The 15939-nt window shown below is 38.6% G+C and overlaps 2 non-coding genes across 2 annotated transcripts; both read right to left on the reverse strand.

Annotated features, from left to right (window-relative positions):
- Positions 1-872: 872 nt before the first annotated feature.
- On the reverse strand, positions 873-979 carry LOC119047974 (U6 spliceosomal RNA). Its single transcript, XR_005082235.2, has one exon. It is a non-coding gene; the product is annotated as a U6 spliceosomal RNA (small nuclear RNA).
- Positions 980-3739: 2760 nt separating this feature from the next.
- Positions 3740-3884, reverse strand: LOC119047971 (U4 spliceosomal RNA). Its single transcript, XR_005082233.2, has one exon. It is a non-coding gene; the product is annotated as a U4 spliceosomal RNA (small nuclear RNA).
- Positions 3885-15939: the final 12055 nt, after the last annotated feature.

Below are 15939 nucleotides of genomic sequence, written 5' to 3' on the forward strand. Positions count from 1 at the left end.
TACTACTAATGTTATCATGAACCAATAATCAGTTATTTTTAACCAAGATCATAATGAATATCACAGGTATAAATAATCAATAAGAAATAACAGTGATAATAATTAAAACTTTACATGATACAATGTGTTATTACCAAATTTTAAGTGTTTTTCAAAGATTTTATTTATTTATCTTTAGAGGGGAAGGGAAGGAGAGAAGGAGAGAAATATCAGTGTATGGTTGCCTCCTCATACATCCCCTGCTGGGAACTGGCCTGCAACCCACGCATCATGTGCCCTGACTGGGAATTGAACCACGATTCTTTGGTTTGCAGGCCCGTGCTCAATCCACTGAGCTACATTAGCCAGGGCAGCATTTTTTAATTTAGTTATTGTTAAAGTACAGTTTTCTGTCTTTTACTCCCATCCCAGCCCACTCCCAGTGCTCCCCACCTCCTTCCCATTTCCACCCCCCTTAGTTTTTGTCCATGTGACCTTCATACTTGTTCCTGTCCCCTTTCCCCCTGAAATTCTCTCCCCTCTCCTCTCTGGTCCCTGTCAGCCTGTTCTCTATTTCAGTGTTTTGGTTATATTTTGCTTGCTTGTTTGTTTTGTTATTTAGCTTCCTGTTAAAGGTGAGATCATATGGCATTTGTCTTTCACCGCCTGGCTTATTTCACTCAGCATAATATTTTCCATTTCCATCCATGGCTGTTGCAAAGGGTAGGAGCTCCTTCTTTCTTTCTGCTGCATAGAATTCCATTGTGTAAATGTACCATAGTTTTTTGATCCATTCATTTACTGATGGGCACCCAGGTTGGCTTTCAACTCTTGGCTCTTGTATATTGTGCTGCTATGAACATTGGGGTGCACAGGTTCTTTTGGATTGGTGTAAAAATATGGAATGCTTTACGAATTTGCATGTTATCCTTGTGTAGGGGCCGTGCTAATCTTCTCTGTATTGTTCCAATTTTAGTACATGTGCTGCCTAAGCGAGCACATTATTTACCAAATTTAACAGAAGAATCATGTATTCTTCACAAAATTTAGGTAGCAGTATTTTATTTGGTATGAGAAAATTGTCACAAAATGGATGAAGGCACAATCAGTAAAATTTGATCTAGATGTAAACCACCTAAGTGATAAAATCTTTGTTGGAGAATTTAGCACAAAAAAAAGATTCGATCTTGATAAAAATAGTATCATAAAATGAAAATAGAAATGGAAAAAGTAGAAAGACTTTATATATATGTATATATATAACTTTGATTACAAAATATTACAATGATTCAATAAAATTTTCTTTAGGATGTATCTTTCTTTGTAAAAATGTGGTCAAAACAACACAGAATGAAAATAACTAGATCAAATATGTGAGATAATTTTTTTTAGACCTGTTTTCACATTTTTATGTATCTTAGCATCTTTTGTAGGGTCTTATTCATTGTAAATACCTTACTGAAGTAATGTACCATAGTCAATATGCTTAGTTTTTCATTCTTTATCTTCAAATCAAATTTCTTATTTATCTTATTTAGATAAATAAATAAAACAAACAAATAAATAAAAATGAACTGTTGTGGACCATATTCTACTTGGAATGGAAGAGCTAAAAAGAGGTTGATCTTTTACATTCAATCAATAAATATCCCTTTTATTTTTGTCTATAGATAATATGGATCCTTTTTTTTTGGACTGCTACTGACTATTCAGACACATTATAGTCACCTAATAAATTCTATTTAATATATCTACTGAATTAAATTATTTTGTAAGTTGATAGTGAAGTTAATTTATAATTTATGACAGTGACTTATAATTTGACACTTTGGAGAATACTGATCAGTTTAAAAGTATGATGTTAAGTATTTGAAAAAGAAGCCATCTTCTATTATGAACTTTAAAAAAATTCAGATTGTTTCAAAAAGGGTGAACCTGAAGTTCTGGTTAATTTTCTATTGGGGAAATATGTAGTAACTATTGGAATCTTTCATTTACCAGTAGAGGAAAGGGACCCCATTAGCAATCTGCTTGGGCTGTTCCAAAACCAAGCACAATCTCCACTAATAATTATGAGAACTGGAACAAGTGATAAATGATTACCAAAAGATACAGATGTTAAATGTTTAATTTTAAAAAAGCAAGCCTCTGAAAAAAATCCAAGTTCTTGAAAATTATTAAAATCTGTGCATAACTATAGTTGTTACACTGAACGCAATCTTACATTAATCTGTCATAAAAATGGATGAAATGGATAAATACTGGACGAAGTGCAAGTTGTCAATGGAACAGGCAGCTTGAGAACTGGGAGGTGTTGGGTTATTCTGCTGTTTCAGGACAGCAGTTCCATGACATACTATGAAAGAAGAAATATCTCAAATTTTGTAGGCAGAGTGAAACTCTTTTTTTTAAGCTCTGGGAAATCTGTTTGCAAATCAGTGTCATGCCTATTGCTTATGGTGGGGTATATTAAGCCTAAACCTAGGCAGTGTAACATAGTGGTTGGGGTCACGGCCTCTGGAGCCTGACAGCTGAGGTTCAAATCCTTGCTTTCTCACTTATCAGCCATAGGACCTAGGAACAACTGGACAAATTACTTAAGTTCTTTGAACCCTGGTTTCCTCACTTCTGAAAAAGGATGAAAATAATAATCTTACTTCACAGAATCGTTTCTGACGCCAGATGTATAATGCATCTAAAAATTCTAAGTATGATTATTAATAATAATAATTATTATTATTAGCTTCAGAAGAGAATTTACTGGTTTAGTTCAAATAGCCTTCATCTCAATTTAATTATAGTTAGTGTTTGGCAAATGTTCTTTCTTACTTAAATCATTCTTAACCTCTATCTATATCCATATTCTTCATGAAGACCTCTGAAATAGCTGTGGGCTCTGCATGTGTGTGTGCTTAGGGTTATTAAGATTATAAACTGTAGCATAATATTATATTGTGACATGAGTCTAATATTGCAGATATTGAAACAGTAACAGCACAGAGAGAATAAAACTAATTCTGAGAAGGTACTTCATGACCTCGGTAAAGTACCTTTCCTCATGTCTTGGCTTGTTTAATTTCATAGGAATTTATTAACATCTTACTGAGCTGAATTTCTTTAGGCAACATATTCCAGATTCAAGCTGCCATGAATTTTTATGTTTAATTTTCAGCTTTACTATTCTGCCCTCTTACTGTTTATAAAAATCTACCTCTTACACAGCTATTTGTTACTGGCGTTGAGTGTTAGTTACCACCATCAAGGACCCACCATTTTTAAGGTACTCTTCTGGGTGTTGAATAAATATTAGCAAATGTTCTAAATGCCAGGGCCTCTTGAGAACTTAGGAGGAATGTTGCTTAGGCAGGGATAGGGGTAGGGCAGAATAATTCCTGGCTCGGGGAATCTGGGCTGAATGTCTCCAAAAAAAAAAATCACATTTCTACTGCTTTAACTATTGCTATGTTAGTGGCCGCATCTCCCTCAAACTGCCTTGAAATATTCTTTTAGGTTGATATTTTGGAGAACAAGAATTCTCCTTTTCTCATGTGAGTTTTGATCTGTGTTTAAAAAGGGAATTCTGGAAATGTTGGTCTGCAAAGGCATGACAAAGCAAGCCATCGACCTCACCATGAGGTCTCAGCAAGTTGCTTCATGTTTTCCATTTATAGCCACCTCTTCTGTGTTAGTTCTTTTGAAGCACCCATAAAACAAAATAGGCTCATTAAATTTGAAGGGATAAGTGAAGTTGGCAGTTGTGCCTATTCAAATAGGCTTTTTAAAATTTTTTAGACGTTCACATTCTAGAAAAAAAGAACAGTCAGAAGATGAATGCCTCTTTCAATTAGCAATAATAGCGCCTTGGATAAACCTCATTGGCTACGATACTGCCACTGCACAAAGCTAGACAAATGCCTCTTTATCAGTGGCTGCTCATGGCTGCCCTTTTGGGGTGAGTGAGATCAATTAGAGTCTGGAACATGTGGGCATTTTGCTATAGATCTAGCACTAAACTGGTCATTGAAGTTAATGTCACACTGAAAAGGCAGGATGGCCTCATCACTGTTATTTCAGTCATCAAGTTTATATATAAGGATGAAGACTGACTCTGTCTGTGTTCCTTCCTGAAAAATCAAAGGCATTTTTTCATGACTCTTTCCACATGACATGGACTTGTTTTAGTTGTGGTATAAGGAATAGTTCTGGCCTGTGGACTGGCTCTTCCTATCTTTAGAGTTTTTTCTTTTATGAATTGTTTTCTGCAAATTTGGCTCCTTTTTCTGAATCTACAGCATCCACATTTTAATAAGCTAGGGAGGATGCCAAGATACGTAAGTGGTGCTATGAACCCTCAAAAAGTATATTCAGTAACATGTGATGATGTTTAGTAAATCACTAAGCAAATGTGAGGCTATTTGAGTGGATCCTTGAAAGGTGGAAAAGTGTCTGTGGTTTCTGGTTATGGAACAGTTCGTTGAAAAGCATAGCAGTGTTTACAGTCAGTGGACACTGTTTTGGCCTTTATTTTATTTGGTCTGAACAACATATGACACTGTTGACCACTTGCTTCATCTTGAAGAATTCTCTTGACTTCTCTGACACCAGTTTCCACTGGGTTTCCTGCTTTTTTTCTGACAGACCCTTTTTTTTATTATCAGTCTTACTGCCAGGTTTCTATGACCAGGCAGATGCTGATGATGTCTGGCCTGTACTTCTGGCCAGGCTGATCTCTTAAGGTCGGACATACATATCTAACTACCTGCTGCCCACACTCACATATCCAATTCTTATTTAGGTACCTTAAGTCCAGCATGTCCAAAACTGAACTCATTATTTTTCTCCCCACTTCTGCTTCTTTCTCAGTGTTTCTTATCTTAGTAAATAATGTACATTCAGTTATTCAAGTGAGAAACATGGTATAATTTTTCATTCCTTCTTCCCTCTCCCTGTGGTAAACTGTTGTGCCCTTTATACTGTAGTTTCTTAATATCTCCTGATCTGTCCAGGTCTCTTCATTTCCATTACCACCTCCTCAGGTCATCATTCCATTGTCTTCTGTTTGGGTCATGGCAGTAGCCGTCTATTTTATATCTTTTCTTCAGCTAATTTTTTTTACATTGTAGTCAAATGAATCTTTCTAAAACAAAAATATAATCATTGTGTTGTTTCCTTCCTTAAAGCCCTCTACTAGTTCTCCTTTGCCCCAAGGATAGTATCTTAGGGCTACTTGCCTCTCTTGTTTTGGTCCTGCTGACCTCTTCTACCTCATCTCTTGCCACCAGCACTCAGGCTTCCCGAACTTCAGCCCTTTTGATGTGCATTTGCAATTCACTGACTCACCAGGTGAGTTTTCATATCTTTGGGACTTTGTGCATGCCATTCTCTATCTAGCACATTCTTTTCCCTTGTTCTTTCTATGGCTTCAGCTGGGAAATCACTGTTCATACTAATAGCCTGTTTACTAGTCTATATTCCTTTAGCTCAGTCAATACCTCTTACAGAGTTTAGAACATTTTAGATATTCAGTAGCTATTTTTTGGATGTATGAGTTTGTGGTAATGTGTGAGATATCTTTAGGGATTGGCAGATAACACAGTTTAACTGGAATGTAGGATATATGAAGGATAGGAGTGGAAGACGTGAAAGAAAGATAGTTAGGTATCAAGTTGGGTTTCCTGAACACAAATTCTGAGATGATGATTCAGTGCAAGGAGTTTATTGGGGAATGCTCATGGGGTCCACTCTTGTAAAGGATTTAGGAAGACAGGATGTGGTAGACAGAGAGGCTGGACGAAAATGAAGTTGCAATGGAGCTCTAATCTAATCCCACATGGCATGCAGAAGCTAGGATAACCCTACAAAGTTGTCCAGATTGAGACAACGGGGCTGGGCCATTTTATACCTGTACTGGTCAGTCATTGGATGTGGGCTGCCTCCAGAGAGGGAGCAAAACTTGGGCCAAACAGCTTGTTTTGGCCCAAGCAATTTCTGGGGAGGAATTTAACCATGACCTATCAGAAGCCATCTGTGGCATTGGGAGAACTGAATGCCTTGGTGCTGAAGGGGGATCTGGATGGCACATCACAGCTCCATGACATGGGGCATACTTCATGACAGATTGAGGAATTTTATACTTTATTTGGTAGGTCTTAAGATGCCATTGAAGGTATTTACATAGAGAAGTATCATGATTCAGATCTGTATTTAGAAAGGTTAATCTGGCTTAGGTGTTTAGATTGAATTGGAGGTAGAGAAACTGGAGATAGAGAGGACTGTGGAAAACTTTTGAAATAGTCCAGGTAAGGAAATAAAGGCCCAAGCAAGGGTGTTGGTAGTGGAAGTGGAAAGGGCAGGTAGTTGATTGCAATAGATATGATAATGCTAGAAATCACAGGCCCTGGCCACTGATCAAATATGGGAAATATGAAAGAGGAAGGGGACTACCAGGAGACTCCAAGGTTTGGAGCCTGGCTAGATCTCAGAGTGGTGGTGCTGATAAAAGAAGTTTGAGAAGAATGTAGGTTTGTTGATAGATTGAATGAATTTGCAGGATGGTAGCCACTCAGGTGGAAGTGACCTACAGATGGCTAAAAAGTTTTTTAGAATGACAAAATACAGATAAATAAAGTTATATAATGATATGGAGATGGTCATGCAGCAGTATGAGTATCAAATAAATATATAAACAGTTATTGCTAAGAGGAGTCAGAGAAGTGAGCAATCTTTCTGGTCAAGAAGTCCTTCATGGAGCAGGTGGCTTCTGGGTGGGGTCCAGATGGACATGTGGGATCTGGTTTTGAGGAGGAGAGATAGGGAGGGAGGAATGATGACATTCTTAATGAGGGGTGATGCTTTGAGTGGGAGCAGAGAAGTAGAAATACACACCACATCTTTAGGAGTTCATGAGAAGAGCAATTTGGCTAGACAAGAGGATTCATTGAAGGAAATTTTTGTTTAAAAAGCTGGCAAATTAATTGTGGAGTGGTTTGAATGACAGGCCGAATGGCAGAAAGGTTAGAGGAATTCAGGAGCTTTCTTGTAAACTCTGCCTCGGCTTCTGAAGTTTGATCCTGCCTACTGCATCTGGGCCTCTGGTGGAGAAGGAGACTACTGGCTGGGAGTTCTTTTTCATATAGACTATATGAAGCCATTAAAGAAAAATCAGCCTGCATGTGTTTCTGAGGCTTTTATATTCACAGTCTTTGCTTAGTTTCATGAGGCATGAAGAATCTGCAGCCTAATTGGTCAGCTGGTTTACAGTCTCACCCTGAAAAATAAACATTGTGTATCTGCAAGTGGAAAGTCAGTATGTGTAATCTGGCTGTCTAGTCACACCTGCCCCAATGCTGTTGAAAACTTTGACCCAGGGCTATAAAACTGTCAAGAGCTAGGGCCCAAGCAAGCTTCCACATTAAGTAGTTTATTTCTGAAGCTACTAGGAAGATAACAGAGCATGCATTTGACTTGCTGGGATCCCTGTTTGCTTCAGAAGCATCTGGCAGAGCTAAGTAGCTTTGTATTTTTTGAACTATTAAAAAAACACTTGATCATGTTATTAGTTGCAACTGATATCCAACAGTTCTACATTAATGTCTAAGAAGCAAACAAAGGATACTCATTTGTTTCTAAACAAAGGAAGCAAATAAAAAGAATACTCTTTTTATTCATTGTTCAATCTCGCATAACTGATTTTATTTTTTAGTTCATAAAAATGCTTACAGCACTATGAAGTTTTTTTTAAAAAAGACATAAGTGTCTTTTAGCCGTTTGGTCTAAAGTGGGTATGTTTCGGTGATCCACAGAAAGAACCACACAAGGGCTGTGTGTTGTGTTTTCAATGTTAACTAGAAACCTTAATTGCTTAATACTCCACTTGGATCCTTCCTGAATCTAGCCTAGTTTTGGCAGCTGCCTTGAACATCCCTAGTATAAACTTTTAATTTCTTCCATAAACACCTTGACTAGAGAGGAAGAAGCATCATGTCCAGACCCCATGGTGTGATGTTAAGGGTGCTGAGAAGACTTCTGTATTTCCCAAATTAACTCTCATATAGTTTTTCTTTATTGAGATATAATTGACATGTAACATTACATTAGTTTCAGGTGTACAACATAAGGTGTACAACAATATTTGTATATATTGCAAAATGATTATCAGAATAAATCTAGTTAACACTCATCATTATGCATAGTTACAGATTATTTTTTGTGATGAGAATTTTTAAGATCTACTCTTTTAGTAACTTTCAAATATGCAGTTGTCTTTTATTAGTAATACTCCTTTAAGAGGGATCAAAGATCTTAATGCAGTTTATTCACCCATGGCATCTACTAGACTTACCCCTGGTAGGTGGGGTTTTTGGTTTAATGACAGGTTTTTAAAGTGAAGCACAGATAAAAATCAGTGGTCACTGAGGAGAAATGAGGTGATTAGGACTATGAGCTTTGGAGTCAAACTGATCTGTGTTATAGACTTGGTTCCACCGCTTTCTACTTGTGTGAGTTGGGCCATGTGTTTTTCTGAGGCTCAGCCTCTTCATCTTTCAAATGGAGTGGAAACACCCATGCCATAAAGTAAGATAATCTTTGTAAAGAATACCAAGTGTTTAGCACAGTGTAAGGCCACAGTGCATGGCATATAGTAGGTGCTCAGTAAATGCTAGCTCTCATTATTATTATTAAAATATCTAGGTGTTAAAAATGTATTTCTTGAGAAAGGTTACCATACGCTATACCTTTAAGATGCTTGAAGGCATGTCTTAAATTTTCAGCTGAGGCACTAGCCTAAATTCCTCTGTAGGATATTAATGTGAACTGCCCAACACCTGAATCCTTGCTCCTGATTCTCACTTAACAGATCTGAATCCAACCTGCTTCTGCAGCTTTACCTGTTGAATCTACTGTTTGATGTCTGGCATCTTTTTCTCTGCTGCTGTGGTAGACAAAGTTTGGCCTCTTCTCTGTTCTCTATCACTAGGAGGTTTGGCTTTGCTGTGCTACCTCATCTATTCAGGTTGACCCTCTTGACCCGGTTCTGCATTTTGACTTTGCTTTACCTGGTTGGCAATGATGGACCCATTCTGTGGGCTGCATATAGGACACCAAGATGTTAAAATCCTCAGTTAATGATATTGGTGAACTCTATACCAAAATACTACTGAACAAGCATCCATATACAAGATTCTGGTGACTTACTCTCAGACTTTGGACTCAGTCTCTGATTTCAGTTTAATGCCCTTTTTGTTTAGGGAGCTTTATTAATGGCCTGGCTGTGCTTATCACATTGCAGGTCTTCTATGTATTTCATGAGTTTGCTTTGAATAAAAAAAAATTCTTAGTCTAATGTGAAATTCATTGTAAAAAATAAATTGCAGATATAGAAAAATTTAGAGAGAAGAGAATACACTGTTTTTTTAAAAATATATTTCATTGATTATGCCATTACAGTTGTTCCATTCCCCCCTTCATTCCCCTCCACCCTGCACACCCCTCCCCCACCATTCTACCCTTTAGTTTATGACCACGTGTCTCAAGTTCTTTAGTTTCTATGTCTCCCCTACTATTCGTGCCCTCCCCCCTGTCTATTTTATACCTACTGTCTATGCTACTTATTCTCTGTACCTTCTCCCTGCTTCTCTTCCTCCCACTCCCCTGTTGCTGACCCTCCATCTGATCTTCATTTCTATGGTTCTGCTCCTGATCTAGCTGTCCTCTTAGTTTGCTTTTGTTTTAGGTGTGGTTGTCAATAACTGTGAGTTTGCTGTCCTTTCACTGTTCATCTTTTTTATCTTCTTTTTCTTAGATAAGTCCCTTTAACATTTCATATAATAAGGGCTTGATGATGATGAACTCCTTGAATTTGATCTTATCTGAGAAGCACTTTATCTGCCCCTCCATTCTAAATGGAAGCTTTGCTGGATAGAGCAATCTTGGATGTAGGTCTTTGGATTTCATGACTTGGAATGCTTCTTTCCAGCCCCTTTTTGCCAATAAAGTCTCTTTTGAGAAATGAGCTGACAGTCTGATGGGAACTCCTTTGTAGGTGACTGTCCCCTTATCTCTTGCTGCTTCTAGGATTCTTTCTTTCATTTTAATCTTGGCTAATGTAATGATGATGTGTCTTGGTGTGCTCCTTCTTGGGTCCAACTTCTTTGGGACTCTCTGAGCTTCCTGGATTTCCTGGAAGTCTGTTGCCTTTGCCAGATTGGGGAAGTTCTCCTTTATTATTTGTTCAAATAAGTTTTCCACTTGTTTCTCTTCCTCTTCCCCTTCTGGTACCCCTATAATTCAGAAGTTGGAATGTTTAAAGATGTCCTGGAGGTTCCTAAGCCTCTCCTCATGTTTTGGAATTCTTGTTTCTTCATAGTTTTCTGTTTGGTCATTTTTTTTTCCCTTCTGGTACATTCCCTTGATTTGAGTCCCAGTTTCCTTCCCATCACTATTGGTTTTCTGTGCATTTCTTTTCATTTCAATTAGTTTAGTCTTCATTTGTTTCTCTAATTTGTGACTAAAATCAACCAGTTCTGTGAGCATCCTGATCACCAGTGTTTTGAATTGTGCATCTGATAGGCTGGCTATTTCTTGGTTGCTTAGAGTTATTGGCTTTGGGGTTTTGAGTTTTTCTTGAGCCATAATGTTTTGGTCTGTTCGCACTTGTTACATATGAGGGGCAGAGCCCTAGGTGTTCACCAGGGTGGGGCAACTCAGTCACTGGCTTGTGACGCTGTATGTGGGGGTGGGGTCAGAGAGGGGCAATAGTGGTCCCCTCTGCTGCTTCCCACTGCTGGGGCCTGTGCAGTCTGTCTCACTGCTTGCTGCTTTGCTGGTTTATCTGTGCACGAATGTGTGACTGCAGTCAGCCAGCTGCCTTGTGCCCTCACTGGGTCTGCCCATTGCAATCCCACGCCTGGGATCTGCCCAACCCCGCCCATGCCTGGGTCCATCTGGCCCAGTTTTCCTGTGCAAACCTGCTTCACCAGCCACTGGCTCCACACCTGTTACTGGTCTGGCTGAAAGTTTCATTGTTGTTGGACTTCCATATAGTTCAATTTTCTGTGTTTTGGTTGTGTTTTTGTTACTAAAACTTTGTTGTCTTTAAACTTGGTTGTGTGAAGAGGCACAGTGTTTCCACCCATGCCTCCATCTTGGCCAGAAGTCTTGAATGTTTATTTCTTCCTTCTGCTCCAAACCATTGTTTTGAGTCCCGGTTTCCTTCCCTTCACTGTTGGTTCCCTGTACATTTTTCTTCACTTCACTTTGTATAGCCTTTATTTTTCAATTGTACTCAGTCATTTTTGTGAGTATCCTGAGTACCAGTATTTTTAACTTTACATCTGATAGGTTGTTTATCTCTGCATTGCTTAGTTCTTTTTCTTGAGTTTTGATTTGTTCTTTCATTTGGGTCATATTTTTTTGTTTCCGCTTACCTGTTAAGTTGTAAGAGGTGAAGCCTTAGGCATTAGCCAGGTCAGGGCAACCCATGTTGCTGCATTGTGGCATTGTACATGGGGAGGGGTCTGAGAAGGAACAATGCTGCTTGATGGGCTCTCACTCCACTTTCAGTCACTTCCCTCACTTCCCACAGCAAATTGTTCTTTCTTGCGATTATTCCTGGGTGGGTGGATTTGTGTATATTCTAGGATTTGATGGGTCCCTTCAATGGACTCTCCTGTGAGACTGTGAGTTTCTCCTGTGCTACAAACCCCACAGATTTTTGCAGCCAGAAATTCTGAGGTATTAGTTTCCTGAGCTGGAACCCTGGGTTGTTTGATCTGTCTCACTTCCCATTTGTTCCTCCCAGGTTATCCACAGGCAAACGTGGGATATCCTGGTCCACCAGCTGCCAGGTTGCTGTGTGTCCTCTCCATTCCTGGCTGTCTGTCTCTACCCCTCCTACCAGTCTGGATGAATGTTTCTTCTTTAACTCCTTGGTTGTCAGACTTCCATACAGCTCAATTTTTTGGCAGTTCTGATTTTTTTTTTAATTGGTTGTTATTTTTCTTTTGGTTGTGCAAGAAAGTGAAGTGTATCTACCTACGCCTCCATCTGGGCCAGATCAGAAGTTTTTGTTTTCCAAATGTACCTTCTTCACTCAACTTCCATGTGCTGGATTTCTGAAAGTACTATGATTACTTCAGTGCCATCCAGCATGAGAAGTGTGCTGTGGCAAGGAGAGACCTAAAAGGACGGAGTGATTCTAACCAATTCAACTAAAATGTATTACTTTTGCAAACTTTACCAAAATAATATGACCATGTGACTCATTTCTAGGGTCTTTTCAGGGCCTTGGAAGCAACTGCTATATGGGAAGAATCTTAAAGCTTTATCTTCATTAGTTTCTCTGAAAATTCACCTTTGAGGTGAATTTTATAATCAGATGAAGGTTATCTGATTATGTACAATACTTTGTGTTGGACTTGTGATGTGTTCTGGAATCAGATAAGCTGTAGTATTAACTATAAGATGCCATTTTATGTAATAGCTAATGTGTCTTTGTATAATTCAGATCCATGTGTCATAGACATGGTTGGCACCTGATTTGCTAAGTGAGTGATACTCAGAGAAGAAACTAGACTAGAAGAGGAGAAAGAGAGAGGAGAGAGAGAAAATGATGGAGAACCAATAGGGTAAAGGTCAAGGAAGAGGTTCACATGGTGTGAAGACATCAGGCTAGTTACTCTTACTTCAGGTGTCAGGCTCATCAAACAGTGTGAGGACCTCAGTGGGTCAGCACATGTTGATGCCTGCCACATGTCCCCTCAGCTGTTTGAGTTTACTGGGGTCTGCAGTAGAAATTTCTAGCTCAATGACAGCATCCCACATCAAGCCAGTGGCTTTCTCCTCTCTGCCTGAGGACTTTCTTCATTGCTAGAGAGCTTACCCCCTGCAGGCAGTTACAAAGGGGGTATAGCATTAGTGCCCCTGGGGCAGCCCTCACCACAAGGATGGAAGTTGGTGGATAAATGGACTGGTCTAGGCAGCTTCAGAGGTGAGTTCTACATGATTTCCCAGAGGATTTCCAGAGAAATTGAGTGCCAGTTGCCCACAGAAATGACCAGTTCATTACCTCACTTACTTATTGGCATGTGTTCCTTTCCTGACTCATTTTCCCCCTTCCTCTCCTATGCTTCCCGAGGTAACTTCTCAAACTACTCACTCTCAATTCTGTGTCAGAGTCTGCTTTTGGGGCAACACAAACCAAGACACCTGGATTAAGTAAGTAATTTGACATTTAAAGGAATATAACTTAAATATTAAAACATAAACACATGGAATACCATTTTTAAAGAAAATAAGTAATTTGGAGATACCCCACAAACTCAACAAAATATTTGTTTGTATCATATGCATCTGTTTAAAAATAATGCTGAGATCTTGAAAAAAGTAATTTAGTTTCTATGGGGAGAAAAACAAAAGAACTGAATTATTGCATTGAGGTCTTTAAAATTTTCTTGCATTTATATTCCAACACTGGCTTATTAAAGAGCTCTGTGCTCTGTTAACATATACATGTGCTTACAATATACACAGGTTAACTAGACATCTGTGTTGACTGCATATGAGGCAGTTAACTTTTTGCCTTGTTTCTCTTCAATGATTCTGATATTTTAGTCTGCTAGCCAGATGAAACAAGATTGGTTTTTTGGTACCAGATGTGTCACAGTATGGGTTTGTATTTTGCAGGTGCTACCCCCCACTGGGAAGATGGAAACTTGCCATCTTTTTGAGATGATGATTCAGGATAGAAATATAAGTGTGTTAAAAATAACTCAACATATTAATGAAGGACTTTATCCCTTGTGGGCTTCTTATGCATAACATATGAGCAGGCTAACAGCTGTTCTATATTTTAAAAGAAGATTTAGAAAGTTAGAAGGTTTCAAGGGTACTCAAACTATAAGCAACTGCTCGGAGTCATGGAAACAAGATTCAACAATAAACTTGTATTTGTGAGGCTTCCCCCCAAATAATAATCCCACTGGGCTGTGTTCAGGTGGTCCGAGGGTACTGAACAATCTATTTCCAGCATTTGGATTCACTACAACATCTTTTTGTAGAGACAGAGTGTAGAGATGGCTACATTTATTAGATATGGGAACTAGTTTCCAGCTGATTTCTACCCTCCAATATTTATATTTTTAAATCACATTAAAAAATTCATACTTATTCTTGCCATTTTCACTTATACATATTGCAAAAGAACTAAAAGCCTCACTGAGAACTGAGGTGTTAATAAAAGATATCTTATCTTATTCCAGGCCTCTAAAGCAAAACTCCTTGAGGTGATGATATTCATTGTTTGCCCCTTCAAAAATCATTTAATGAGTATTCCCCATCATCAAGGAATGGCAGTGATCCGTACATTAGCCCCTTGCCTTACACTACTGCTGTGGAAAAGGACTCTGTGTGCCCTTTAATCCAACTTCTGACCCAGGAGAGTGTTAGTCTGCTCCATCTTTACTGCTGTGACTTGTCCATTTCCCCCATGCCCACAGCTCCGTCTGGATCTTTAGTGATAGGCATTTGTTCTTTTGGAAATTGCTGACTTGACTACACGACTTGTTCTTGAATTTCAGTTTCTAGAATTTAACAATATTTTATTACTTCTGCTCTTTTGCTCTTTGGGGTTTTTAAACAGAACAAGTCAGCTGACGTTTAAGTGAGTAAACAACAATCAGGTTGTATTTGTGTTATTTCAACCTCACTGCAAGAAAGTATCTTCAGTGGTGAAAACTGGTCATGGCAACCAGCAAGGCTGGTCCATGATGTGGGTGGACACTGTACAGGAAGAAGATTGGGAGGAATAGGTTGAGTGGTTGGTGTTGAAACTGGGAGTGTGGACAATGAAGAGCCCTAATCTAAGTCATAAGACCTGCATTCTTGGCACAGTGTTCTTGCTCACAAACTGTATCCCTGAGCAAGTCTTAAAAATAAGGTGGTTTGATGAGGTGGCATTTAAGTTTAGGATACTATTATTGTTAAAAAGCATATGTATATATATAATAATTGGGGATTTTATGTTTGGAGGGGATAGAGGTAGCATGTAGCAAAAGAAACTAGTTAAGAGGGAAATTTGACAGTGGAAGGGAAGTCATTCTCCTTTTGAGAAGTCTTGACAACCAAGAGGGCTTTCCTAACCATTGTCAGAAAATAACTCTGTTCAGCCAGAGTTGATGGAAGGCTCAGAGCCCAGGCATGGACATTAGAATAATGAAGTGATGGAAATGACTAATTCAGTTCTCATTACTGAGTAAGAACATGTGTATTTTCCTAGAAGCATGTTTGAAGTGTAGGAACCCTTAGCTGGACTTTTTCACTGGTAAAACAAGGTAAAATGATTTCCAATTTAACATGACTAACATATTTCAGTTAGTATCAGTGGAAAGGAGCAAAAACACTCATATTTTAACATAATGAATTCTAAAAATTCCTAATTTAAATTATTTAAAAAATTTATAGCTCATTTGGGTTATTTCTCATGTCCTTTGCCCCAATAATGAAATCACATTGTGAAGACCTGTTTTGGGGAGGGAACTATTAGTTTTCTCTTCTACTAATGTCCAATAGCCTCTGCATGAAAGAATACTCAGATGCTTAAAACTGGCAAATAGAGCCATCTTCCCTCAATGCAGCACCGAGGTGGGGATTAGTTACACTTTATTAAGCTGACCCCTGACCCCTGTTTGAATGGCCCAGTTTTATGAATAAAAAGATAAAGATCACACAAAACTAATTCTCAGAGCTGATTGTTAGGTGTGAGACTAGAACTTTGGTTCTCCTACACTACATCATGCTGATAGAAGTTGCTCGATAAATGTTTGCTGCTAAATAATAATGACTGACGATGAATTATTCTCATTCTCATCTCTTGGAGCTGTTTTAAATCAGTGATTCTCATGAAAGAAGGGAGGTGGGAGTCATATGTATTTTGAAAACAAAGCAGGGCTTTGTCTTATTGCT

This window comes from Artibeus jamaicensis, unplaced genomic scaffold (assembly GCF_021234435.1).
Source record: "Artibeus jamaicensis isolate MK-2021 breed Jamaican fruit bat unplaced genomic scaffold, CSHL_Jam_final contig_465, whole genome shotgun sequence".
NCBI classification, from domain to species: domain Eukaryota; kingdom Metazoa; phylum Chordata; class Mammalia; order Chiroptera; family Phyllostomidae; genus Artibeus; species Artibeus jamaicensis.